The 19,926-nt window shown below is 43.1% G+C and overlaps 1 protein-coding gene across 1 annotated transcript in view; it reads left to right on the forward strand.

Moving 5' to 3' along the window:
• The window catches only part of LOC131691080 (phosphatidylinositol 3-kinase catalytic subunit type 3), a 431,803-nt gene that overhangs the window by 75,941 nt on the left and 335,936 nt on the right, over positions 1-19,926 (forward strand). The gene's annotated exons all lie outside the window — the stretch shown is intronic.

Below are 19,926 nucleotides of genomic sequence, written 5' to 3' on the forward strand. Positions count from 1 at the left end.
ATTCGACAGCCCATCAGTTGCAACGTGTGTCCAACTACATTACCAGAAATAAGGCGGTCTCCAAGTCGACCGTAATGGCCTGCCTCGATATAGAGAAAACCTTCGACAACGTCTGGCATGACGGTCTCGTACATAAACTGGTTAACTTCAACTTCCCAACGTATCTGGTAAAAATCGTGCAACTACCTACAAGGTCGCGAGTCAAAAGTGTATCTTTAAGGAGAACTCCGCTAGCGAATGACGGATCTCAATAGTGGCATGTCTGTAATAATATACGTACATGGAACTATTGAGAACCAGAGCTACAGGTCCAAAGCCCTGGTAAAGGAGGATGGTTGTGATGATCTGGGCCGAGGTCACCACGTAAAGCAAGGTAGGTCATAACCCCAATTCCAAGGCGCGAAGCGACCCGTGCCGAGGGATGAGTGATCGAGGGGGTGAAAAAGATGCTCGATCGTTAACGGAGCCTGTGGGGTACCTGGGCAACCCCCACACTAAGCGTCCCTTACCACGCTAATGCGGAGCTCTGGCGTGGCGGATATTTATTTCTCGCGCGAATCGTGGGATATGGAGAACAAAAATAAAAATACTAAACAAACGGAGGTGCCAAACCCCTTCGCTAGAGGTGGTTTGGCGAGGTCTCCCCCCCGTGGGGAGAGTAGTGGAGCGATGAGTGCTGCATCTGAAAGCACCAGTGACCCCCCAGCAGCGGTAGGAAATAGCCCTACCAACGCACCGGACGGGCCATTATCGGCGATGCGCAAAGTGGTGGAGCAGCTCGATGCAATAATCGAGTACACTAGCGCAAAGCAAAACATAAGCAAGGAGTTAAAACAGAGTCTCCTGGAACTCCGAAAAACTGTTCGTGCCGCAAGACAGAAACAGCAGGCTTATGCCAAGAGGGTGGAATGTCGGGAGAAGTCCGACAGAGAAACCCAGACAGTGGCCTCCAAGAAGGAGGGAAAAGAGAAGGTCGATACGGGCACTCAGACAGTGGCCTTCACCTTCTATGGAGCAGCCACGTCGCTTGAAGCGGCGGCCGAGTTCCCCTCGAAGGGAAAAGGCAAGGGCAAGGGCAATCGCAAGACGGCGTCGAACGCGAAGCGCCCTAGGAAGTCGCCAGGCGAGGGTGCAAAAAGCGACACCACACGGCGTGCAACCGTTAAGGTCAAACGCCGTTTGGGCGAGGTAAGCGAGGGCGAGAGTGACCTCGCTGAGCAGAGCGTTGGTACCAGCAACCCGGCGCGACCGGGGCAGGGGGGCCCAAACCCCTGGATGCCGATGTCCTAAAGTCAATGAAGGCGGCCGAAAGCCTTTCGGCCCTTGGGCCAGATGTACGTAGCGTAAGACGCACCAACACGGGAGAAATGCTTCTGGTGCTGAAGCGAGGCGCACAATCTAGTGCGGTATACAAGGCCTTGGCCCAAGAGGTCCTTGGAGAAGGCGCCCAAGTCAGGTCGCTAGGAGCGGAAATGACTCCAGTGCAAGCATCTGGACGAGTTCATGACCGCAGAAGACGTCGTCGCAGCCGTTAAGGAACATTGCGACGTCACAATCGAGCGGGCCTCTGTGCGATTGAGAGATGGACCCTCTGGCACCCAAGTAGCCTAACTCAGGCTACTGAAGGCGGATGCCGAAAAGGTAACCGAGAAAGGGAAGCTGAAGATCGGCTGGTCGGTATGCCTTATTAGCATACTCCAGCCGCCTTCAGTGGATAGGTGCTATCGGTGCCTTGAGTCCGGCCACAAAGCCTACGAGTGCAAAGGCATAGATAGGAGCAAACTATGTCGTCGCTGCGGCGAGGAGGGACATAAAGAGCGGTGGTGCACTAAGGCACACAAGTGCCTTATCTGCATCGCTAAGAAGCAAGCCCATAAACATGCTATGGGCGGACCTTCGTGTCCCTTCGGTGAGTTAAATAAGAAGAAGCCGTGAACGTCACACAGCTAAATCTTAACCATTGTGCAGCAGCCCAACAGCTGCTGTGGCAGTCGGTCTCGGAGTCAAGGACAGATGTCGCCCTCTTATCAGACCCGTACCGCATCCCTGCCGGCAACGGCAATTGGGTGTCGGACGGGTCTGGAATGGTGGCAATCTGTACAACGGGACGGTTCCCGGTTCAAGAGGTAATACACCCCTCCGCCGATGGTGTGTCGATTTTGAAGATCAATGGTGTGTTCTATTGCAGCTGCTACGCCCCACCAAGGTTGCCAATAGAACAGTTCTACCAGATGATCGACAGGCTCTCGTCGGACCTAGTGGGCCGGAAACCGGTAGTCATAGCGGGAGACTTTAACGCTTGGGCAGTGGAGTGGGGCAGCCGCTGTGCAAATAGCAGGGGTCAAGCGCTAATGGAAGCGCTTGCGAAACTCGATACTGTGCTAGCTAATAATGGCTCCGCTAGTACATTCCGTAGAAACGGAGTGGAGGCGTGGATTGACGTAACATTTGCCAGCCCGAGTCTGGCTCCAGCCATGGAATGGAGGGTAGACGAAGGCTACACCCATAGCGATCATTTAGCAATCCGCTTTAAGATCAACTATGGTGTGCAGCATCCGAGGGCGGGAGATCCTTGTCAGGTACGCGGGTGGAAGTCCAATCACTTCGACAACGAAGCTTTCACCGCGGCCCTGGGACTGGAGGCCAACACCGACAGTCTAAGCGGGGGTGCGCTGGTAGCTGTTCTATCACGCGCGTGCGACGCCACTATGCCGAGAAAAACACTGCCAAGAAACGGTAGATGCCCGGTATACTGGTGGAGTGCCGAGATTGCAGCTCTACGGTCAGCCTGCCTCAGAGCTAGACGTAGGATGCAAAGAGCTCGCACCGAGGATGCAAGAGAGAACCACCGTGAAGTGTTTCGAGCTGCGAAATTGGCCCTTAACAAGGCTATTAAAAGCAGCAAGAGAGCGTATTTCGACAACCTATGTGAAAGTGCCAACTCGAATCCGTGGGGTGACGCCTACCGGATTGTGATGGCCAAGACCAAAGGGGGCTCTTCACCCCCAGAACGGTCTCCGGACCGGTTGGCAACGATTATCGAAGTACTCTTCCCGTCTCGAGCCACAAGCCTTTGGCCACCTGCACTACGAGACAGTGCGGGCACGGTCGAAATGGTGGCTCCAGTGACGAATGAAGAACTACTCGCAGTGGCTAAATCCCTAGCAATGAACAAAGCTCCAGGGCCGGATGGAGTTCCAAACAACGCTCTCAAGGCAGCGATCATAGCGAACCCGAACATGTTCAGGCTAGCTATGCAGAGATGCCTTGACGAGTGCCGTTTCCCGATAGATGGAAAAGGCAGAAATTGGTGCTGTTGCCGAAGCCCGGGAAGCCGCCAGGCGACCCATCGGCGTACAGACCAATCTGTCTGATCAACACGACTGGCAAACTGCTTGAGAGGATCATCCTCAACAGGCTCACCCCGTACGCGGAAGGTACGGACGGTCTGTCAAGCAACCAGTTTGGCTTTCGGAAGGGTAAGTCCACAGTGGACGTTCTCAACTCAGTGATAAATACTGCCGAGATAGCGATCCAACGGAAAAGGCGAGGTATTCGATACTGTGCGTTAGTGACACTTGACGTGAAGAACGCATTCAACAGCGCAAGCTGGGATGCCATCGCGCTCTCGTTACACCGGCTTAGCCTACCGGTGGGTCTGTACCGGATCCTGGAAAGTTACTTCCAAAACCGCATACTGCTATACGAGACCGATGCCGGTCAGAAAAGGGTTCCGATTACCGCCAGAGTCCCACAGGGCTCGATCCTAGGCCCGGTGCTATGGAACCTCATGTATGACGGGGTTCTGAGACTGAAGTTCCCTCCTGGGGTCAAGATCATCGACTTTGCCGACGACGTAACCTTGGAGGTCTACGGGGAGTCAATTCCTGAGGTAGAACTAACCGCAGAACACGCGATTAGCACGGTGGAGGAATGGATGAGCGCGAGAGGCCTGGAGCTCGCTCATCATAAGACGGAGGTAGTTATCGTCAACAACCGCAAGTCGGCACAACATGCAGTTACCCATGTGGGAGAAGTCGTGATCACTTCACAGTGAAGTCTGAAGTCTCTCGGAGTCATTATAGACGACAAGCTGACCTTCGGCAGCCATGTCGACTATACGTGTAAGAGAGCGTCGACTGCTGTTGCGGCTCTATCGAGAATGATGTCCAACAGCTCAAAGGTGTGCGCCAGTAGACGTAGGTTACTGGCAGGCGTTGCCGTATCTATCCTCAGGTACGGCGGCCCGTCATGGTCAAGAGCACTGAGGGTAGCCAGTTACCTACAGAAACTGGAGAGCACCTACCGCGTGATGTGCCTCAGAGTGATATCTGCCTACCGCACGGTATCACACGATGCATCCTGCGTGATAGCGAGCATGATGCCAGTCGGGCTGGTCATTCGGAAAGATGAGGAGTGCTTTGAGCTACGTGGAAATAGGGGAGCCCGCGAGCGCACCAGGGTGACCTCGGTCGCCAGATGGCAGCGTGAGTGGGACAACTCCTCGAAAGGTAGGTGGACCCACCGGCTGATACCTAGCATATCAAGCTGGGTAGGAAGACCCCATGGGGAAGTTCACTTCCACCTGACACAATTCCTGTCAGGCCATGGCTGTTTCCGTCAGTACCTCCACAGGTTCGGGCACGCGGAGGTCCCAGTCTGCCCGGACTGCCCAGGTGTAGATGAAACAGCCGAACACATACTGTTCGTATGTCATCGGTTCGACGTCGAAAGAAGAGCAATGCTTGACGTCTGTGGCTGGGACACAACCCCTGATACCCTTATTCAGCGGATGTGTCAATCGGTGGAGAAGTGGACCGCAGTCTCGGCTGCTACCACCCAGATTGCCAGTAGGCTACAGGTAATCTGGCGAACCGAGCAACAGACGACGGGCATGGCTAACTAGTGATTGGTTAGCTGGAGCGAAAAAGGCCAAGCACAAAAAAGAGAGTGAATGGTCTGTTCATGCCGAGGCAGATTTGGCGCAGCGAATGGCAACCGCGTAAGGGGTAAACCCAGCCAACCCGAAGCAAGACAGAAGAGTGAGTGTATAGGCGTATAAGTGGACTGCCTCATGCCAAGACGGGAGGGTCGTAGCGTAGTATGTTGGAACTTAGCTATCGGTGCCTCATGGCGTGGCAGAGGAGTGAAAGGGTGAGCATCCAAGTCAGTCTCACATGGCATGTTAAGGGTGAGCATAAAAGTCAGCCTCACATGGTATGGTAGAGGCTAGCACAAAAGTCAGCCTAGCAAGGAATGAAAAAGGTGAGCACCCAATTCAGCCTCGCATGGTATGTCAGAAGTGGGGCCTAAGAAAAATGTCCCACATGGGATGCCAGGGGGAGTGACAAAGGTACAATAGAGTGGCACGATTGAGAGTGAATCAGGTGATAGGGTGAGCACCCAAGTCAGCCTCACATGGTATGGGTGGGGCGAGCACAAAAGTAAGCCTAGCAAGGAATGAGTAAGGTGAGCACACAAGTCAGCCTCGCAAGGAACGAAAAAGGTGAGCACAAAAGTCAGCCCCATGTGGGAGTGTTTGAGAGTGAATCAAAGTGCGATTGAGAGAGCACCCAAGTAAGCCTCATACAGGACGTATGAACGCGTGAGTGAGAGTGAATGAGTACATTTAGTACAGCCATCCCCCCAGAAGTAATACCGAGAGGTAGTTCCTGGGAGGAATGATGGCGGAGCCCAATGGAGTTTAGTCGGTATTAATTGCTGGTCACCATTCGAGTCCGACACACCCCCAGTGCACCCCGTGTGGTTGATTGGACCCTACCAATAGCACGTGTACTGGGCTAGGACATAAAGGTCTTCTCCATTGTAAAAAAAAGGAGAACTCTCTGATCCCTACGGTGTGTGCGCGGAAGTACCTCAAGGAAGCATTTTAGGACCAATTTTATACAACTTATTCACTTCGGACATTCCCCCACTTCCAGGCGGTGGAGTTTTATGTCTCTTCGCAGATGATACCGCAATATTGTACAAGGGTACACAAATTAAATGCATGACCAAAAAATTGCAAAATGGCCTAAACTCCTTCCTCGAGTACTTAGCGAAGTGGAAAATCTGCGTGAACGCGGCTAAGACGCAAATCATCATTTTCCCACACCGAAATAGGCAGCGCCTAGAACCGACAAATAAGATTCGCCTGAACGGAATAGACATCCCCTGGACCTCGGAAATACGTTACCTCGGCTTAACCTTCTATAAAAAGATGATTTTTCGTTCCCACGTGGACCAAACGGTCTCTAAAAGCATAATCCTGCTAAGACGTCTTTACCCGCTAATAAACCGTCGATCAAAATTGTCAACCACGAACAAACTCGCGGTATGCAAACAGATTGTTTTGCCAATGCTGATGTATGCATCTCCAGTATGGAAGACTTCCGCCCGCTCACACCATTTGAAGCTGCAGAGAGTACAAAATAAATTCCTAAAAATGGTCCTAAACCTTCACCCCTGGACAAGCACAATAGAGGTTCACCGGATGGCAAACGTGGACTTGCTTGATGATCGAATTATCCAATGCTATGAGAGATTTCGAACCAGTGCATCATATTCAGAAGCCAGGCTCATACGTGGGCTTTTCAATTAGGTTAGATAGGTAGGATTTAAAAAATTAACAAATTAAAAACAAATAAAACGACAGTTTGAAATGTTAAATTTTTCTTATATACCACAACTGAATTACAAAATAAAACGGGAAGAAGAAACTATAGCTGAAAAACGAAAAGTTAAAACCCTAAAAATGTTATATTAAGTAAATGTACAAACAAAACTGAATAAAATATGATTTAGTCAAAAAAAAAAGTTGCTCACGCTCAGTTCGTTTGCAGCATCGTAACTGTGCATCGGTTGAAATGTCTCCGAAAGCCAGTGGAAGGGCCGGTAAGAAATCTGGCCTGACTCATTACAACAAGTGCTTGACAATAATCTCCCGCGAAATTCAAACCGCCGCCGTGGGCTGCTGTCAGAAGAGTTGGCCAAGCATGCCGTCTCAGATGGCACCAAAGTTGTTACCATATACACCAGCTCCAAGTAAATTCCGAACACTACCCAAACAAAAGGCCCTTTTCAGGGCGATCAATTTATCGACAAAGAATGAAATTGAAGTTTTGTTATTACAAGCATCAGAAAGTGGCTTGTCAAGAGCGTTGGATGGTAAGTGAGCCACTTGTGAACAATACCGTCGCTTTCACGTAGACTGGCACAAAATCAAAAGTTATTTGTGATTTGTAGACAGTTTAGTGTAATGATTCAATTTACAAAAATCGAACGTTATCTATTGTTTCAATATAGGTGCTCCATTTCAAAATTTTCGGCCAGAATGCTGCCTGTTTTTTAAACGTGAAAATCTGCTGTTGTACTGAATGAAAACCTTCGATGTTTGCGCTGATTGGAAATAGTTGTGACTAATTCTGACTTCATCACCGAAAAATATCAACTAAAAAAACGACAACAATTCTGTAGAATGTACAATTACTGAAAATAACGGATTTTGTCAAAGCAGTGGTTGGTCCGTACAATTCGATTCCAAGCAGGCCAGACTAGTTTTCGTTGGAAGGTCCACCTCTGACAATAGAAGTAAACTATTTTATTTTGAATTCAACTACAACTTTCTTGAAAACAGCACAGCTAATAAACTTTTGGGAAAACGCGCAAACCTAAATTTTCCACTATAATGGACACTAGTGCCACCCCCGGCCCGGCATCATCAAGATTGATAGTAATTCAAGCCGGGATGAAAAGGGGAGAGAGGTAAGGCAATGGAAAACGAAAATTTCATATATATCTTACTGGAATATAATTGGCTGGTCCTGAAAAGAACTTGTTGGTTTGTGGTTTATTTTGGGTCACAATTTGGGCCCGCTCGATTTCTGATAGCTGTGAATTTCTCGCAGGGCGACAGTTTCTGTTCGGTAGCGATGAGGCTTCTTAACGCCAACCGTGACTGGGGCACTTTAACACGGCCTTCGTTGCTTACTGCTTGCGGGGAGGCTTTCCTCCGGTGGACGGGGCGAAAAATGCTGATCTGCTACTTCTCTGATGCTGGTAGTAGGACGACGGTCAAACGCTCGTTTTCGTGCCTTCATTTATAAAAGTTCAACAATATTTTCAAAGAATGTGGCAAATTGATAATTTGATAATTCCAAAAATACTCCAAATAAACTATGTATGTGCAAAAGACGACAAAATCGCAAAGAAATTGCTGTTCCAGCACAGAATTTCCTGTCGGGAAATGGTTTTTAGCGGGTAAATTTGCTCGATAGCAATGCAGTTCGTCGATTGGCCCATTCAGATACGCAATTTCAGTTTTGTTCATAATCAAAAATGTGTGATCGTCCCGAAAAGGAAAGTTTTTACAGCAATATGCATTTCATTTGCGAGTTTCAGCGTTCGATTTATGCTTTCTTTTCGGTCTTCTTGGGCAGCACTACTGATTGGATGTTTTGCAAAACACCACCTTGAGCAATGGTCACTTGTTTGTTCAACTTTTCGATGTTACGAATCGCCAGCTGTTGACGACGTGGGATAATTCGTCTTTTTGTTGTCACGGGCAGCATTTCCTTCCAATTTCGACACTTTAACAGCAAGGTATTCCATTACAGCTATTAAGTAAACGGCACTCCGACGCGTTCAACACAATTTGCTTGTGTATCGACAAACGAAGGGGAGGAGCTACGAAGAACACATATTGAGGACAACACAAAAAAGGACGTGCTTACATTGTGCTGTAGTCAGGTATGAAAACTTAGTATGCTGCTGCTCAATATCAGTTAGTTTGTATCATCGTACCATATACGTCGATCTAAATGTTTCCGAACATTGTTAAAGGATACAAGAAGAAGCGGTCGTCCGTTTGTAGCTGTCAGAAAAGTTCACCAAGCACGCCGTCTCAGATGGCACAAATACACTAGCTCCAACTAAATTCCGAATACTGCCCAAACAAAAGGCCCTTTTCAGGGCCATCATTTATCAACAAAGAATCGAATTGAAGTTTTGTTATTACAAGCATCAGAAAGTGGCTTGCCAAGAGCGTTGGATAGTAGTAAGTGAGCCTCTTGTGAACAATATCATCGGCATGCCGTAGAATGGCACGAAATAAAAAGTTATCATTTGTATGATTTGTTGACAGTTTCGTGTAATGATTCAATTTACAATTACATTCATCAAATGCTCTTTTTAGGATTACTATATAGATAAATATGTTCGAATATTTTAGATTTCGATGTACGTGTATCGATATTTCGGTATTTCCATTAGAAATAACGAAATATCTGCTTTTAATACAACCTATCAGAAGATAGTCAAAATTGTAGCATTTGTATAACCAGTCTAAAGTGTATTCTACTTCACTCCGGTTATGTCTCTGGCATTACCCACCCATCTTTTTTTCCGGATGGTTGCGTTGCCGGCAGTGTTGCTTTTGGTTGATCTGAAGAGATGATTTTTTGTCCGAAAGCTACCGCATGGTATATTTTATGCATCTAATCTATCTTCTGTAGATTGTTTACGTTGTTCGATAAGGTCAAGAATGGTTTTCTGCGGGAAATAGATCCATCATCAAATGTTTGCTGGCAGAAAACGGTTGAATGTGCTTTTGTGTTTTCCTTGAACTTCTATAACTGCGTAACGTGCAAATACACAGGAACGGAGTTTTTTTTTGCAGTATTCTCTTTTTATTATATTCATATTTACTGATTTTTGTTTGAATAATACTTGCGCTACATAGCCACATAGAATCCAGCAACGGGAAGTCTTCCGGAACTCAAAAAATTCAAGCCATTTATCGCGTAATGCAGCATCCTTCGGGTACCGAAAAAAAACTTATTTTAGCTATTAGAGCGTAATTACAAGGCCGATTCGCGCAAAATTTTCCAATTCATTTCATTTCTTATTTTTTAAATAAAAGTTATGATAATAAAGTCAAGCTAAACTTGGTTCGCAATAAGTGATGCTAGTTTTTTATCGCGATATTCACCGTTGCTAGTTTGCCTTTTTTCCCTCCGCATATCTCTCCCTAAAGGATAACTAGTAAAGAGAGTTTTCGCTATGGTGCGATATTATAAAAAAAAACTGCCGGTTCCAGAAAATATAAAAACTATTCGGCAGAATGTCTAGACAAGTGTATTGAAGCAATTCGTGGAGGAACAACAGAAAGAGCTGCGGAGGAATATTTCAGGATCCCCCGAAAACCATTCATAATAAAATGAAAGGTAAACATGCTAAGAAAGCTGACGCAAAGCCAATATTTTCCCCGGAAGAGAAACAAGTATTGGTTTCTTGTATCATTAGTTCAAGTGAGTTTGGTTTCCCACTTGCTGAAGAAGATCTACGATATATTGCAAATGGATATCTCAACAAAATTGGACGACCTGTACCTAAGTTCAAAAACAACTTGCCTGGACGCGATTGGTTGAAATCATTTCTAGGGCGCCATCGTGAACTATCTACACGATTTGTATCTAATATTAAGAAAAATCTTGCGGCCATAATCCCCGAGATCATAACGGAATACACACAAAACTTGTCAGCTGTCCTCGACAAAGTTCCCCCTCAAAATATCTGGAATTACGATGAAACGAATCTCACTGACGATCCAGGAGCTAGAAAATGTACAGTGAAAAGAGGCACGAAATTCCCAGGAAATATCGTGAATTCGTCGAAAAGTTCAATTTTATTGATGATGGCCGGAAGTGCGACAGGAGAGCTTCTTCCTCCGTATCGTCATCGGGTGCTACTTTTCGCCAAAATTAAAGAATGATACTTCAGTTTGTCTTCACATCTCGCCCTGAGCAGAAGCAAAAAATCGTCCCGCGCAAGTGAAACGGTCGATTCTACTTAAAAATCAATCGGTGCCTATCACACAAGCAGTCCATATAACAATAGCCTATACCTACTGTGCGATTTAGTGATGAGTGACGGTGCCCAGCAAAAAGCAACCCAGATACGGCCGAAATGTGTTGCTGTTGATTTTTCGAAATGCCCCGTAAGACCAGCCATTCGGGAAGTGGAACAGTTATTAAAAGTGCAGATGAAACTCAATCTGACTGAAGTGAAAACCCTACAAATGCATCATATCAAACATTGCGTGCTGATTTCGTTCAATAACATTAACCAAGCTGAGTCATTCGCTTCGCGAAACAACATGCAGCACACCGCCGAATGCGGCAATGTTAAATATAGCATTCCCGTATACATCGAGAACGGCGCTGTAGAAGTTCGTGTCCATGATTTGGCTACGCGTACCCCTGACGGCGCGATTAAAAAATGCTTGCAAAAATACGGAGAAGTAGACTCCGTTACACATGAGACTTGGAGGAATTTTTTCCCGGGCATCCCTAACGGTGTTCGTGTGGTGAGAATGCGTGTGACCAAGCCAATTCCCTCATACATAACCGTCACAGCGTTAGGAAGTGACGATGTTCTCATTCATCAAACATCACTAGTCACGTACCCAGGGCAAATTCCTACGTGCCAGTTCTGCACGAAGAAGCTGCACCTCGGAAAACCTTGCGTAGAAACTGTTAAGGAAAACTTAACCAATCCAACTGAAATCAGCCCAGAACCATCTTACGCTAAACCACTAACAGCTGCAAAACCAACATCTTCGGATCAAGCACCAACAACCAGCAACAACAACAACGAAACGAATGCCGAAAAATACGAACATACAATGACGACCGATAAGAGTAAGACACAAACTGGAACATCTGACCGCGAGCAGCAGGAAAGTAGTACGGATGAGGACATGGACATGAACGACAACGCAAAAGAAGACAAACGGATCGAACCTCAAATGGCAGTGGACAACACTGGCAATCTTTCGCCCCCTAGAAAAAGGATCTCAACACGCAGCAGAAAGCTGCGTATGAACGAGACAAAAAACTTAACATAGTTGTTTTTTATATATATATATATATATATATATATATATATATATATATATATATATATATATATATATATATATATATATATATATATATATATATATATATATATATATATATATATATATATATATATATATATATATATATATATATATATATATATATATATATATATATATATATATATATATATATATATATATATATATATATATATATATATATATATATATATATATATATATATATATATATATATATATATATATACAATAAATAAAAAACAACTATGTTAAGTTTTTTGTCTCGTTCATACGCAGCTTTCTGCTGCGTGTTGAGATCCTTTTTCTAGGGGGCGAAAGATTGCCAGTGTTGTCCACTGCCATTTGAGGTTCGATCCGTTTGTCTTCTTTTGCGTTGTCGTTCATGTCCATGTCCTCATCCGTACTACTTTCCTGCTGCTCGCGGTCAGATGTTCCAGTTTGTGTCTTACTCTTATCGGTCGTCATTGTATGTTCGTATTTTTCGGCATTCATTTCGTTGTTGTTGTTGCTGGTTGTTGGTGCTTGATCTGAAGATGTTGGTTTTGCAGCTGTTAGTGGTTTAGCGTAAGATGGTTCTGGGCTGATTTCAGTTGGATTGGTTAAGTTTTCCTTAACAGTTTCTACGCAAGGTTTTCCGAGGTGCAGCTTCTTCGTGCAGAACTGGCACGTAGGAATTTGCCCTGGGTACGTGACTAGTGATGTTTGATGAATGAGAACATCGTCACTTCCTAACGCTGTGACGGTTATGTATGAGGGAATTGGCTTGGTCACACGCATTCTCACCACACGAACACCGTTAGGGATGCCCGGGAAAAAATTCCTCCAAGTCTCATGTGTAACGGAGTCTACTTCTCCGTATTTTTGCAAGCATTTTTTTAATCGCGCCGTCAGGGGTACGCGTAGCCAAATCATGGACACGAACTTCTACAGCGCCGTTCTCGATGTATACGGGAATGCTATATTTAACATTGCCGCATTCGGCGGTGTGCTGCATGTTGTTTCGCGAAGCGAATGACTCAGCTTGGTTAATGTTATTGAACGAAATCAGCACGCAATGTTTGATATGATGCATTTGTAGGGTTTTCACTTCAGTCAGATTGAGTTTCATCTGCACTTTTAATAACTGTTCCACTTCCCGAATGGCTGGTCTTACGGGGCATTTCGAAAAATCAACAGCAACACATTTCGGCCGTATCTGGGTTGCTTTTTGCTGGGCACCGTCACTCATCACTAAATCGCACAGTAGGTATAGGCTATTGTTATATGGACTGCTTGTGTGATAGGCACCGATTGATTTTTAAGTAGAATCGACCGTTTCACTTGCGCGGGACGATTTTTTGCTTCTGCTCAGGGCGAGATGTGAAGACAAACTGAAGTATCATTCTTTAATTTTGGCGAAAAGTAGCACCCGATGACGATACGGAGGAAGAAGCTCTCCTGTCGCACTTCCGGCCATCATCAATAAAATTGAACTTTTCGACGAATTCACGATATTTCCTGGGAATTTCGTGCCTCTTTTCACTGTACATTTTCTAGCTCCTGGATCGTCAGTGAGATTCGTTTCATCGTAATTCCAGATATTTTGAGGGGGAACTTTGTCGAGGACAGCTGACAAGTTTTGTGTGTATTCCGTTATGATCTCGGGGATTATGGCCGCAAGATTTTTCTTAATATTAGATACAAATCGTGTAGATAGTTCACGATGGCGCCCTAGAAATGATTTCAACCAATCGCGTCCAGGCAAGTTGTTTTTGAACTTAGGTACAGGTCGTCCAATTTTGTTGAGATATCCATTTGCAATATATCGTAGATCTTCTTCAGCAAGTGGGAAACCAAACTCACTTGAACTAATGATACAAGAAACCAATACTTGTTTCTCTTCCGGGGAAAATATTGGCTTTGCGTCAGCTTTCTTAGCATGTTTACCTTTCATTTTATTATGAATGGTTTTCGGGGGATCCTGAAATATTCCTCCGCAGCTCTTTCTGTTGTTCCTCCACGAATTGCTTCAATACACTTGTCTAGACATTCTGCCGAATAGTTTTTATATTTTCTGGAACCGGCAGTTTTTTTTTATAATATCGCACCATAGCGAAAACTCTCTTTACTAGTTCTCCTTTAGGGAGAGATATGCGGAGGGAAAAAAGGCAAACTAGCAACGGTGAATATCGCGATAAAAAACTAGCATCACTTATTGCGAACCAAGTTTAGCTTGACTTTATTATCATAACTTTTATTTAAAAAATAAGAAATGAAATGAATTGGAAAATTTTGCGCGAATCGACCTTGTAATTACGCTCTAATAGCTAAAATAAGTTTTTTTTCGGTACCCGAAGGATGCTGCATTACGCGATAAATGGCTTGAATTTTTTGAGTTCCGGAAGACTTCCCGTTGCTGGATTCTATGTGGCTATGTAGCGCAAGTATTATTCAAACAAAAATCAGTAAATATGAATATAATAAAAAGAGAATACTGCAAAAAAACTCCATTCCTGTGTATTTGCACGTTACGCAGTTATAGAAGTTTAAGGCAAACACAAAAGCACATTCAACCGTTTTCTGCCAGCAAACATTTGATGATGGATCTATTTCCCGCAGAAAACCATTCTTGACCTTATCGAACAACGTAAACAATCTACAGAAGATAGATTAGATGCATAAAATATACCATGCGGTAGCTTTCGGACAAAAAATCATCTCTTCAGATCAACCAAAAGCAACACTGCCGGCAACGCAACCATCCGGAAAAAAAGATGGGTGGGTAATGCCAGAGACATAACCGGAGTGAAGTAGAATACACTTTAGACTGGTTATACAAATGCTACAATTTTGACTATCTTCTGATAGGTTGTATTAAAAGCAGATATTTCGTTATTTCTAATGGAAATACCGAAATATCGATACACGTACATCGAAATCTAAAATATTCGAACATATTTATCTATATAGTAATCCTAAAAAGAGCATTTGATGAATGTAATTGTAAATTGAATCATTACACGAAACTGTCAACAAATCATACAAATGATAACTTTTTATTTCGTGCCATTCTACGGCATGCCGATGATATTGTTCACAAGAGGCTCACTTACTACTATCCAACGCTCTTGGCAAGCCACTTTCTGATGCTTGTAACAACAAAACTTCAATTCGATTCTTTGTTGATAAATGATGGCCCTGAAAAGGGCCTTTTGTTTGGGCAGTATTCGGAATTTAGTTGGAGCTAGTGTATTTGTGCCATCTGAGACGGCGTGCTTGGTGAACTTTTCTGACAGCTACAAACGGACGACCGCTTCTTCTTGTATCCTTTAACAATGTTCGGAAACATTTAGATCGACGTATATGGTACGACGATACAAACTAACTGATATTGAGCAGCAGCATACTAAGTTTTCATACCTGACTACAGCACAATGTAAGCACGTCCTTTTTTGTGTTGTCCTCAATATGTGTTCTTCGTAGCTCCTCCCCTTCGTTTGTCGATACACAAGCAAATTGTGTTGAACGCGTCGGAGTGCCGTTTACTTAATAGCTGTAATGGAATACCTTGCTGTTAAAGTGTCGAAATTGGAAGGAAATGCTGCCCGTGACAACAAAAAGACGAATTATCCCACGTCGTCAACAGCTGGCGATTCGTAACATCGAAAAGTTGAACAAACAAGTGACCATTGCTCAAGGTGGTGTTTTGCAAAACATCCAATCAGTAGTGCTGCCCAAGAAGACCGAAAAGAAAGCATAAATCGAACGCTGAAACTCGCAAATGAAATGCATATTGCTGTAAAAACTTTCCTTTTCGGGACGATCACACATTTTTGATTATGAACAAAACTGAAATTGCGTATCTGAATGGGCCAATCGACGAACTGCATTGCTATCGAGCAAATTTACCCGCTAAAAACCATTTCCCGACAGGAAATTCTGTGCTGGAACAGCAATTTCTTTGCGATTTTGTCGTCTTTTGCACATACATAGTTTATTTGGAGTATTTTTGGAATTATCAAATTATCAATTTGCAACATTCTTTGAAAATATTGTTGAACTTTTATAAATGAAGGCTCGAAAACGAGCGTTTGACCGTCGTCCTACTACCAGCATCAGAGAAGTAGCAGATCAGCATTTTTCGCCCCGTCCACCGGAGGAAAGCCTCCCCGCAAGCAGTAAGCAACGAAGGCCGTGTAAAAGTGCCCCAGTCACGGTTGGCGTTAAGAAGCCTCATCGCTACCGAACAGAAACTGTCGCCCTGCGATAAATTCACAGCTATGAGAAATCGAGCGGGCCCAAATTGTGACCCAAAATAAACCACAAACCAACAAGTTCTTTTCAGGACCAGCCAATTATATTCCAGTAAGATATATATGAAATTTTCGTTTTCCATTGCCTTACCTCTCTCCCCTTTTCATCCCGGCTTGAATTACTATCAATCTTGATGATGCCGGGCCGGGGGTGGCACTAGTGTCCATTATAGTGGAAAATTTAGGTTTGCGCGTTTTCCCAAAAGTTTATTAGCTGTGCTGTTTTCAAGAAAGTTGTAGTTGAATTCAAAATAAAATAGTTTACTTCTATTGTCAGAGGTGGACCTTCCAACGAAAACTAGTCTGGCCTGCTTGGAATCGAATTGTACGGACCAACCACTGCTTTGACAAAATCCGTTATTTTCAGTAATTGTACATTCTACAGAATTGTTGTCGTTTTTTTAGTTGATATTTTTCGGTGATGAAGTCAGAATTAGTCACAACTATTTCCAATCAGCGCAAACATCGAAGGTTTTCATTCAGTACAACAGCAGATTTTCACGTTTAAAAAAACAGGCAGCATTCTGGCCGAAAATTTTGAAATGGAGCACCTATATTGAAACACTAGAAAACGTTCGATTTTTGTAAATTGAATCATTACACTAAACTGTCTACAAATCACAAATAACTTTTGATTTTGTGCCAGTCTACGTGAAAGCGACGGTATTGTTCACAAGTGGCTCACTTACCATCCAACGCTCTTGACAAGCCACTTTCTGATGCTTGTAATAACAAAACTTCAATTTCATTCTTTATATATATATATATATATATATATATATATATATATATATATATATATATATATATATATATATATATATATATATATATATATATATATATATATATATATATATATATATATATATATATAGAGAGAGAGAGAGAGAGAGAGAGAGAGAGAGAGAGAGAGAATAGAATAGATAGATAGATACAGATAGATAGATTTTATTATTATACATGACATGACAAATATACAAAAAAGAAATCATTATTCGAGTTCTAAAATTTTGTAAAAAAAACAGCCACGGTAATATTGAACTGAAAAAAGGTGCGAAATTGACAAATTGCCCGCTTTTCCCGGGCACTTCCGGAACCGTCTATGGTGGTCAATGTAGTCAACGAAAGTTTGTTTGGCCGTCGGTGACCTAGAACTGCAAATTTAAGTTGTTTGAGAGACATTTTAGCGAAATTTTTAGCTCTTTTGCTTTCATCGGAGTATCGGTTTGAATCACAATTTGCTATGTGATCGCACGCCACAACCCGTAACTCCGGAACCGAAAGTCGGTTCGGGATAAAATTTAATATCCATTTACGAAGACGCAACATCTTTCATTTGAGACTAAGTTTGGTTGATTCGATCTAGCCATCTCCGTGAAACCGATATGACTGTTATTCTGAATTTGGATGCTTCCGCTGGGGCTTCCGGAACTGATGATGGTAGCCAATGTGACCAAAAAGACTTTGAATGACTGTTAGTGACCTAGTACTACAAATCGACGGTTCAGTCTATATTTCCGGGACCATACCCAAGCAACACGGTATGTTGATAAGCTGTTTTTACAAATCCAATGTCACACATTAATTGGTGAAAATATTACTGCAGCAATCGTTATTCAACTGTTATGCAATTAAAAAAGCGCAAGAGGCGGAGCTTATAGGCAACATGTTCATTTGTTCCGAATGATGTACCAAGAATCATAATAACAACAAAGATTGTTGCAATAATGCTTGCGATTGCTTTGAAAACCACTTTGTCGAAATGAAATGAAACTTAATGTGTTTCATGAAATTGTTATGCAAAAAAAGGATAAATATTATGTTCACATTCAAATAAGACAATATCATTGTGGGTGAAAATTTTTAACCAACAAAATTGAATCGAGTAATTTGTGAAAACACTTTGATATTTTTAAAGGGCCTTAAAACAACGTTGATATAAACTCAATAAATTTTGTACTTATTTTGTGAATTATTTATCGTACGCAAAGAACTGTGCTCAAATATGCTTTTTTCAAGAGTAATCAAAAATTTGAAGCATACTAATGATGAAAATTTTGGGTTCCGATCAAAAAATCTATGCATATTAACTGTTCGTCAGCAACTTTTATCGAGAAAGAATTCATTCTATCCATAAATATGGCGGTTGTTTTTATTTCTACTATGTTACAAACTGAAGTTGAGTAAAAGTTTTATAAGTGTATCCGGAATCAAATTTGCTGACAAGTTGAATAATAATGTCATATCCAGTTTACGCGATGATGCTTGCAACAAAATTGTTTTAGCTGTGCAGTAGAGTCACAAACACGTTGCTAAAAACATCAATAATATGCGTCAAAGTTGATTGTTTCAGAAAACATATAATACCACAAATAAATAACTAAGATGTAACGTGCAGTAGCTGTGTTTCACACATGCAACAGTCATGTTTTTTGCAATTCTGTTGTCATTGTAATGCAACATATAACTTTTGTTGTTTTTCTAGAACATGTTGCAAGTGCTGCTTGGGTATAAGCGATCCGTGCGAAATTTTATAATCGCATGCCACAACCCGTAACTCCGGAACCGGAAGTCGGTTCGGGATAAAATTTAATATCCATTTACGGGGACGCAACATCTTTCATTTTTATTTATTTATTCCTTCGTCTTTGACTAATTCTGCCATACAGGCTGTTACTTAAAATTATTTAACATGTACAGTAACAATATATAACAACACAGATAATCGAGCAACAAGCAAAGGTAACAATACAGTATTCCAAACAAAATTTAATTACAAATTCAGCGCTGTGGGGGCTCCCAAATGTCAAACTTTTCGTGAAATTGTCGGAAACAGAGTCCTAATGGCCATGTTGATGGAGATAGTGCTATTTTTCTTAAGCTCGCGTCAATTCCTACTTTGAATGAAATGAACGGCATTAATGACTCGTCCTTCCATTCAGGTACGAACTTCTTCACAATTGCAGCACATTCCGAGTGATTCTGCGACCAGAGTAGCAATATCTTTCTCACTCACTGTGTTCTTGACACGCGTAAAGAATAGCCAACAAAGATTTGTAGAATTACTTGACTCCAAAGAACCAGCAACCCTACACCCTTGTTTCAATCGAGTTGACGACATTTGCGGGATTGATTGAGCTAGAGGTGAACTTATTTCCGCCAAAGAAAAACGAGATTCAGCCATTTCGGTAATTGGTTCACGAATTGCAGCGATTTCGTTTTTCATGTTCGACACTTCTTTGATTATATCAGTACTGTATTTGTTTGTCTCAGTATTTACATCGACAACAACAGTAGCCGCATGAGCAGGGGTAAATGAAGTAGCATCGGTGATCGCCTCGCGTTTATCTCGAAAAGCATGCATCTTGCGAACGCCGTCCATGATCGTCGTACACGGGGTACACATCCACCAGATATTCTTGTACCAGTTGCAGCAGGTGACCTCTGCAGTAGTCAGCACAGCACATTATGCATGATAAATATCCTGACAAAATCCATCACAAGAAATGGTTACCCCTCCAGGCATGATAGGCAAGGCATATTCGCAGCAAAATATCTTCAATCAGCACGACTTTCTCTTGTTCAATACAGCTGGTATGATGAAGAATAACGTTCTTTTGTTTTCGACTGTATAGAAGCGGTAGCACCGAAAGATAGAACAAACGGATAGTTCGTTTAATCGGG

Source organism: Topomyia yanbarensis, chromosome 3 (genome assembly GCF_030247195.1).
Source record: "Topomyia yanbarensis strain Yona2022 chromosome 3, ASM3024719v1, whole genome shotgun sequence".
NCBI lineage: Eukaryota > Metazoa > Arthropoda > Insecta > Diptera > Culicidae > Topomyia > Topomyia yanbarensis.